The sequence below is a fragment of the Triticum aestivum genome, chromosome 6D, assembly GCF_018294505.1.
Source record: "Triticum aestivum cultivar Chinese Spring chromosome 6D, IWGSC CS RefSeq v2.1, whole genome shotgun sequence".
Taxonomy (NCBI): Eukaryota; Viridiplantae; Streptophyta; class Magnoliopsida; order Poales; family Poaceae; genus Triticum; species Triticum aestivum.
The window spans coordinates 249,130,017-249,139,562 of record NC_057811.1 but is presented as its reverse complement, the minus strand read 5'-3'; the positions used below and the strand labels follow the sequence as shown (position 1 = coordinate 249,139,562).

General features: G+C 43.3%; 1 long non-coding RNA gene across 2 annotated transcripts; it reads right to left on the bottom strand.

Moving 5' to 3' along the window:
* Positions 1 to 4,106: 4,106 nt before the first annotated feature.
* Positions 4,107 to 6,446, bottom strand: LOC123144560 (uncharacterized). 2 transcript variants are annotated; one of them, XR_006471699.1, is made up of 3 exons: positions 5,555 to 6,438; positions 5,318 to 5,372; positions 4,107 to 5,203 (listed from the first exon to the last, which is right to left on the bottom strand). It is a non-coding gene; the product is annotated as an uncharacterized lncRNA (long non-coding RNA). The 2 variants fall into 2 exon arrangements; XR_006471698.1 differs by having other exon boundaries at positions 5,318 to 6,446.
* Positions 6,447 to 9,546: the final 3,100 nt, after the last annotated feature.

Below are 9,546 nucleotides of genomic sequence, written 5' to 3'. Positions count from 1 at the left end.
TACATATATAAACTTTAGGACAGATTATGGAGTGGAGTAAAAATTGCATTGGAAAGGTGCAAGCCACCATCTCTCTCCTCTTTAATTACCCAACCCCCAATGAGCTAAGTGCGTGTAGAAATTAAGGAGACCATGCGTAGAATGATATTGGCTTGATTACCGTGTGATGAGCGAGAAACATTTTTTCCTACTTTAAAGTGCATTGGAAAGATAGAAGTACACTCTTTTGTGGACAAATTTCAAACCCAAATGTACACTCTTCACCGGACAAAGGGAGTAGTGCGGTAAGGTGGTTTCTTGAAGAAGACGATGGAGAAGCGGAGTCAGCGAAAAGTGAAATGATGGTTGCTTCGTCCGTGCTTTGTGATTTGACGCCTCACTGCTTTGTGATTTGTGATAGAAGGGACAGGGGAGTATACTCTATGCTTTTATCACAAAGAACGGGAGAAAGAGGAGAGAGGTTGCATTTTTCTATTCCTCCAATCAATCAATTAGGGAGCATCAGTTCCCTATTTTTGGCTGGTTCCCTATTTTTGGCTTTGGCAGCACCCTCCACAATGGTTCCCATCGATGCCAAAAGCTATTTTCACATTTGGCTACACATTGTGGATGCCCTTAACCGTACCACTTGGTTTTGCTCCTGTGTGCTATCTATACAAATCTCGATTATATTGATCTAAAAAATTATATCAAGATTAGTAAAAAGGTGGTTATTTTCCCGCAAGGAAGGCGGGGGAGGTTTGTTATTTTTTAGAGGACGTTGTCCTGGCGGTTTGCTAACATGCGGTCCCATGTGTCAGTGATTTACCAAGCTGATCCACGTCCCACATGAGGCAGAACAATGGCAGAAGCAACACGTGATTAACTTGAAGAAGATGAGGGAGAAGCGGATTCAGCAACGAGTGAAATGATGGTTGCTTCATCCCTCCAACTTCTTTTTTTAGCATCACTTTGTCCTTCCAACTTAACTGCGGGAAAGGTGCCGCTTTGTGATTTGATGCCTCATTGCTCATTACTACGTCGGCGCCATGACCGGGGTGCTTCACCCCTACTGCTCTGCGCTATTATTTCGGTATGGCACGTGGACCCGGTTGCTTCATGTCCCACATATCAGCGAATGAGACAAGAACATTTATGAAAGTGAGCACTTCACTCTTACGATGGAGGAGTACACGACACGGCGGCCCAATGAAGTGTTACTTGTACTGTAGTACTACTACAGTTTTGCTGTTTTGCACGATCCATCGATACAAACCCGATTAAACAGGCAAGGGCGGGATTTTTCCCGCGCGGTAGATGATACTAGCCATACATTTCAAAGGCAATTTCAATGTATGCAAACTGAATAATTAAGTAACAATATGAGATCTAGTAAAACTAAAAACACATATGATTTATTGTGTTAGAGTATAGTAGTAGTGCTGTATTGCATATTTGTTAGATGTAACATGCGAGAACGTGTAGAGATGTACTTTTGGAGGGCCTACAGAGAGAAATTGGGCATAAAGTGTATTCAAATATTTGTATTCGTCTTCATAGCATTTGTAACTCATATCTACAATTTGTACGGTAGACGTGAATGCTTGTTCGCTCTTACGAAAGCAGTACAACAATAACGGGGTGGCATGCGCCATTTAGGCACTGGCACGTTGGCCTACTCGGCTCCACATAGAGAGCGAGAGAAGAGATAAATACCCTGGAGGTCGGTGTATTTCAAGCGAAAAGCGTAATACGACCACTGGACATCAGAATATGCTCATTACGTTCACTATATACGTTTTGCGGTGATTATACGGTCACTTGCCCACCGTTCAGCATCGGGTTGCACTCTGTTAACCAGCCAAATAGTCTGCGTGGCACTATGTTGACTGGTTAAATTGACCATGTTCCTTGTAGGTCCCACCCGTCAGTTCGGATAGGAAAACAGTAAGATAAAGACAAATTTACGCAGGCGTGACAAGACTCCACCCCGTGCGCTGGAACCACCTGGTTGTGTATGTGTCTGTCAGGGCCTGATGTGTGCGCACGCACGTGTAGGTTGAGTACTTGAGCGTGAGCGTGTGTGTTGGTCATGTGGTGTGTGCATGCATGCGTGCATGTGTGCGTGTGAGTGTTGCGTGCATGCGTGGCTGCGTGTGTACGTGTGAGTGTTGCATGCATGCAGTTCGTGTGCATGCGTGCGTGTGTGTATAATCACCACACCAGCTCCTGTGTGTTAAAACAGACGGCTCAGCATACCAATACAATTCCACCTTGTCCGTTGTGCACGCGGTCATGACTTCGAACCACCGTCCAATATTATTTTATCGTTTGTTTTCATTCTTATACATGCCGACAGGTGGGCCCAATGGTAGTGAGATAATGTGATGCAACACTAGAGGTGCCACGTGGAGCGTTTAACTGGTCAACTAGTCGTGTCTTGAACAAATACAGGGATGTACGGTGAGCCCGTGACTGTATAATAACCACAAAATATAAATGGTGACCGTAATGAGTGGATTCTGAAGTCCAATGTACGTATCGTGCTTTCGCTTCAAATACAATGATCGTCATTATATATATCACGAGAGAAAGATGAAAAATGCGTGAATGTGTTGGGGGCGTACTTTTAGTGGACCTGGAGATAATTTGTGTGCGTACGTGAAAGGGGCGTAGAGGGGGGGTGTGCGATGGAGAGAGAGAGATGCTCTTCGTTTCTCTTTATTATGACAAACTTTATATATAGTATAAAAATATATAAATTCATAGTGCGGAATAAATATTATTGGGTGCACCATGCAATGCAAATTAACTTTCATACTCCATATAACTTTGTAATGTTGTATATGTAGAAATTTGAAAATAACTTTTGGCCACACTTTGTGTGGTTTTATTCAAAAGGAATGTAGGATGCGAAGTAAACATGAAGAGAGGGCTTTTTAGATCAATGGGGTACGTGATAAGATGTAACATGTGTGAATGTGTAGTTGATGTATTTAGCAGGGCCTAGAGAGGGTATGTGTACGCATTCGAGAGAAGCATGGATAGAAGGGCCGGCGGGGGGCGACATGGGAGAGATAGCACGAGAAATGAAAGAGGTCTAGAGAGAGAGAGAGAGAGAGAGAGAGAGAGACGAATAGGATGTCACAGCGAGAGATGCCCTTGAGTGTCTACATGCAAGGGGGGAGGGGATAGAGGCATGAGGAGAAAATATTTTGTGTGGTGTCTGTGTTGGTATGTGTGGGTGTGAGAAGATAACGAGACCTAGGGGCAGAGGGTGTGTCAACGCGTGAGGTCCGGTGGGCTGAGGTGAGGCCCTTTGGTCGGTTATGTCCTGCGCCACATTGGTCGGCCCGTGACGTATTTAGGGAGACCCATCGAGGACAAGTCAGTACAAGACAAAGATACCATAGTCGTGAAGGACTCTGTGTCCACTGACAAAGCTGGCTAGGATTTGTAACCCTAGGTCCTTGGACTAAGGTATCCCCTTCTCTCTGATATTACCATTCATCCAACCTGACTTTAAGAGGCATCCTACAGAATACTTTGCTAGAATCATATTCGTCAATTAGGAAGAGAGGTGGAGACAATGCGTGTGAGACAGGCCTAAAGATAATGTGCGTGCGGGAGACACGTAGGCAGGTCTATGTATAGAGAAAGGGTCGATGTGGATTGTGTGTGTATGCGTGTGAGAGGAAGAGTGCTTGTGATAAAGGTTAGTGAAAACAGTCGTGAATGGTTGCGAGAGGGAGGGAGGGTGATATCGAGAGCATGTGTGCGAGAAAGACACCTCGAGAGAGAGTGTGTGAGCATGTGTGAGAGACCACCGATGGATATACACCGTTTGCGCGTATGTGTGAGAGAGAGAGTTAGCGCGTCTGTGAGGAGGGGCCTATGGGGAGTGAAACTACACGTAAAAGACTGATGTACACATTAATTAAAAATATAAATTGTATCCAAATTTTAGGATGGGATCATGGTATTTGCAATTCGCATAAGGAACGGTCATTGATCCATCGGACATCTATATTCTATCGGATTTGAGCATCTCTATGTTATACGCTACGGAATCACAAAATGTTAGATGGGCTTATGTTATAATCAAGCACATGTAGATTGCCATGAAATAGTATAAAAAGTATCAATACATCCATCAAAGCGATCTTACACGTTGATAGGTACACATTAAGCACAATCAAACATAATGTTTCCAACCAATAAACCCCGTCCTTCAAGCCATACATTTTCTTCTCAAACTTCACCTTCCTAGAAGACCTGTTCATTGCTCACTCTATCTTAAATCGAGGGGACAGAGAGCATGCGATAGATAGAAAATCCATCCACAACTATGACGACACTGACCAGCTTTATCAGAAATGGTAACACATCAAGCACCCCAATTTAACCTAACATTAATACACATAATGGAAGAATAAAATGCGATAATATCGATGTTTGTCCCCAGGAATTTGTGCAATGGAAGTGTAGCGACTACTAACTCATCCTTCGACTTAGTCTGATGGGCTCAATCTGTTATAGCACATATCATAATCCACCGCCTGCCCATGCCGCGGATCTATCATATCTCCATGTCTGATGCAACATGCCTCCCATCAGAAAAAAATAAAGATAAATAACGGCTCAAATAAATCGATGTTGTGACATTTGAAACCACTTTGCAAGAATTGAAGAAAATAATAATCAAACCACATAATATTATCTTCAAGCATAGCAATCTGCATTACTAGAAGTGTGATCAGTCATTATTAACTGGCCTCTGGCGACGAGAACTTATATGTAAAACACAATTAAAAACACTTGATACAAAACTTGCATACATAACAGAGTATGCAGAACTTCAAACTGTTGCATGTTGGTTAAAAAAATGGTGCATGTACGTGAATAATTGACTCCAATATGAATGCCTCTCATCTGAAGTTTATTCATACAATATGCATATCTAAGCCGGGCAAAAACTAAGCTCCAACAGAGATTTTAAACTCCAACAAAAGAATTGTTGATTTCCTTGATAGAGGAATAAATACCATACAAAACACATGGAAAACGGGAGAGAAAGCCGATTACTCTGGATTGTGAAAATGTAACGACTGCGCTCATACCAGATCGCCCACAGCACCAGCTCAAACAGTGATCGCCAATACATATTTTCACTTCCAACCTTAGAACAACAATTGCAATAAAATTGTTCATTTCCCTAGAACGGCTGTAGAAAACAAAACAAGCTATTCTATTAGCAGTCACTAAAAAAACAAAATGTACAAGAAAGGATGCTTTTGAATCATGTGTATATAGAAGGGGCAAGTGTTCATGTACATACATACAGAAAAAATTGGTATTGGACCTCTTGTAACTTTCTGACACCAACCACGTTTCTGCAAAAGAAAAAGTGGAGTGCGACCTGAATATCATGGACGCTAAAGCATGTAACTTACTTTTCTGAAAGTCCTCCGCACAAACTTAAGAATAGTAGAGAGAAACCAAATTCAGATTGCTGGCCCTAGTTAGATAGACCGGATTTTCTACAGCCACCAACTTGTAGTTGAGTGGTTCATACCTTGGACTGCACAGTGAGAACTTCTTTGTAGATTATGTTGTTTGTAAAATTTGCAACAGAGTTGGACTGGCCTTCCTTTTGCCTGTGTGAAAATACCGGTTTAAGGAAATAAGGCATCCATGGCACTGGCAATACCTGTCCCAGCCAAGGTGATGTACTCATCTTCTTCTTGAGACATGTGATACATATGTGGGAAAAATAAGGCATACATGGCTACTAAAGAATGCATTCAAACTATAGACATGTCACATGATAGATAAAATTAATCTAGGAATGTAGGAGTCGGTATGATAGGCATTAGATAAAGAAAACAACTATCTACAATGAGTATAATCCAGTTAGACTTCTCCAACTATTACTAATACAACATCCAGACGGGGGAAGTTGGAATGACAAATTTTGAATGCCCATCACATATGAAAAGAGGTTGGCGAGGAGGAAGGGGACGTGGTGGGCGGCAGGTCTCCTGCATCAGAGCCTCAAATGACGAAGCATAAGAGTCCTCACGAACTTGAGGCGCAGACGCCGCCAGCGGCGTACATGCCGATGCCGTCCTCGGAGAAGACGGGCTAGAGGGAGGAGGAGACCATGGTGAGGAGGGAGACGTGGTGGGCGGCGGATCGGCTGAATCTGAGGAGTACGCAGGAGAGGCGTTGTGGACTCGACCAACGGACGGCGCCCGCGGCGTACTTGCCGATGTCGGCGTCGCAGGAGACGGGGTAGGAGAAGAGGAGATGACGGGGAAGAGGGGGAGGTGGAGGTGGTGTGGCAGTGGGCGGTGAGGCTGCTGCGACAGAGAGGAGTTGGAGGTGGACGATGCTAGCAGTAGCCATCGCTGCCAGTTTCCTTCCATTGTTTTCCAGAAAGATCTCGATTCCTTCGCTGATTAGATAAGGTGGGACTGGATGGAACTGGACGAATGGAATGGGGGGTTTCTTTGCAAATGTGAAGTGGGGTTGCCTCCTATGCGTCGGATGCAAATCAGACGGTCGAAAATAATGGATGGCAGGCACACTATCACCACCAACTTAGATTTTTATAGGAGTAGAGATAATTGATCCATAGAGTTAATATTTTGAACTCCAGACAATGCATCGCCTTAGCAATTCGAATATAAACATGAGTATAGTTCATGTTGTGTGTGTAAAGCACATTATACACACAAAAGTTACACAATGAACCTTATAAATAGCTAGCTATGAACTAGCATACATTTGAATTCAACTTAAGGTGGTTTAAAAATTTTTAATTCACCATGAAGTCCATTCAATTATTTGAATTCGAGATCATGGCATTTGTAAATCATACCTAAATTATGGGGGCACCAAACTTTGCTCTGCTTTTGTACCTAATAGCATATATAGTCATGTATAAAATAGATTCAAATTTACCTCCTTAATTCCAAAATAATCATAGTTATAGGATTTTCAAGTGTCAAATTTTCAAAAAGAAGCGCATAATTTAATGAGGTTTTCAAAGATAAAAGGTCAAATTTAACATTGTCTATTTAGGTCAATCCTCAAAGTTTAAGAGTACTATAAACGTGATTGCTTATGTTTCAAAATTTCAAATGAAGCGCCAAAAGAGCCTCTACTCGCCCAAAACCGCGTGAGACCAATGTTTGGTAGAAGGAAATTACTTTTTTAACTCTGACCCGTGAAACCTACCGGCCCGACGTCCAAAGGTATAAACCGGGGTAGGTTTGTAACTTCATCTAGACGCCACGCAATCGCCTCCGAAAAACATTCATACACCGTGGCCGCCTAAACACACATGCGCTCGGCCGAAATCGCTCCCGCCCATTATTTGGGACACCTGGGATTACCGTCCTACCCCCGACCCATAGTAGGTCCGAAATTTAAGAGGGGGGTAAAGTTTGTACTTTCCCAAAATTTCAAACAAGCGTGTCCCATCTATTCAAAAAATTAAATAAAAACAAGCATGTCCCAGACCGAAACATGGTTCCCCCTTAGCTCCCCCTGCACCTCCCCCCATCTGATTCCCCATTCGTACTCCATGGTGTGATGCCCCCGATTCATCGTACACTAATCATACACGCAAATGTGTACGATCAAGATCAAGGACTCACAAGAAGATATCACAACACAACTCTAGACACAAATCAAAATAATACAACCTTCATATTACAAGCCAGGGGCCTCGAGGGCTCGAATACAGAAGCTCAAAAGCACAAGAGTAAGCGAAAGCAATAATATCTGAGTACATGCATAAGGTTAGACAGGGATGCCTTAAGAAGGCAAACACAAAAGCAACAGCGATCGAAGAGGCAAGGCCTCCTGCCTGGGACCTCCTAACTACTCCTGGTCGTCGGCGGTCTCCACGTACTAGTAGGCTCCCTCCGGGTAGTAATAGTAGTCGAATGGGGTGGCATCTGGTTCCTGGGATCCACCATGTGGTTGCAACAACTGGAAAGAAGGAAGAAGGGGGAAAAGGGGTAGCAAAGCAACCGTGAGTACTCATCCAAAGTACTCGCAAGCATCAGATCTATACTATGTATGCATTGGTATCAAACGGAAGGGTTTTATCCGTGGACTAAACTGCAGAATGCCAGAATAGAGGGGAAGGCCTAGCCTATCAAAGACTAGCATCTTCAAGCAGCTCCAAGCATCTTGCAGCATGTAGAAGAGTAAAGAATAGCATTTTAATATTTAACAAGCATGTTGTAGCATTAACGCCCCGAGATCCTTCCTCAAGTCCCTACGAGAAAGCAATCCTGGACATATCCATCACATGTCTCAGGTAGCCAGTTGTAGTTGTAATAGACCAGGATACAAGTCTAAACGCCCATTACCGTGGACACAGTATTCGAATAGATAACGTCCCTGCAGGGGTGTGATGACCCACAAGTATAGGGGATCTATCGTAGTCCTTTAGATAAGTAAGAGTGTCAAACCCAAGGAGGAGCAGAAGGAAATGACAAGTGGTTTTCAGCAAGGTATTCTCTGCAAGCACTAAAATTATCGGTAACAGGTAGTTTTGTGATAAGGTAAATTGTAACGGATAACAAGTAAATAAAGTAAACAAGGTGTAGCAAGGTGGCCCAATCCTTTTTGTAGAAAGGACAAGCCAGGACAAACTCTTATATAAAGCAAAGCGCTCCCGAGGACACATGGGAATTGTTGTCAGGCTAGTTTTCATCATGCTGATATGATTCGCGTTCGCTACTTTGATAATTTGATATGTGGGTAGACCGGTGCTTGGGTGCTGCCCTTCCTTGGGCAAGCCTCCCACTTATGATTAACCCCTCTCGCAAGCATCCGCAACTACAAAAGCAATATTAAGGTAAACCTAACCATAGCATGAAACATATGGATCCAGATCAGCCCATTACGAAGCAACGCATAAACTAGGGTTTAAGCTTCTATCACTCTAGCAACCCATCATCTACTTATTACTTCCCAATGCCTTCCCCTAGGGCCAAATAATGGTGAAGTGTCATGTACTCGACGTTCACATAACACCAGTAGAGGAGAGACAACATACATCTCATCAAAATATCGAACGAATACCAAATTCACATGATTACTTATAACAAGACATCTCCCATGTCCTCAGGAACAAATGTAACTACTCACAAAGCATATTCATAATCATAATCAGAGGAGTATTAATTATCATTAAGGATATGAACATATGATCTTCCACCGAATAAACCAACTAGCATCAACTACAAGGAGTAATCAACACTACTAGCAACCCACAGGTACCAATATGAGGTTTTGGGACCAAGATCAAATTCAAGAGATGAACTAGGGTTTGAGAGGAGATGGTGCTGGTGAAGATGTTGATGGAGATTGACCCTCCCTCGATGAGAGGATTGATGGTGATGACGATGGTGACGATTTCCCCCTCCCGGAGGGATGTTTCCCCGGCAGAACAGCTCCGCCGGAGCCCTAGATTGGTTCTGCCCAGGTTCCGCCTCGAGACGGCAGTGCTTCGTCACGAAAGCCTCTCTATGATTTTTTTCATGG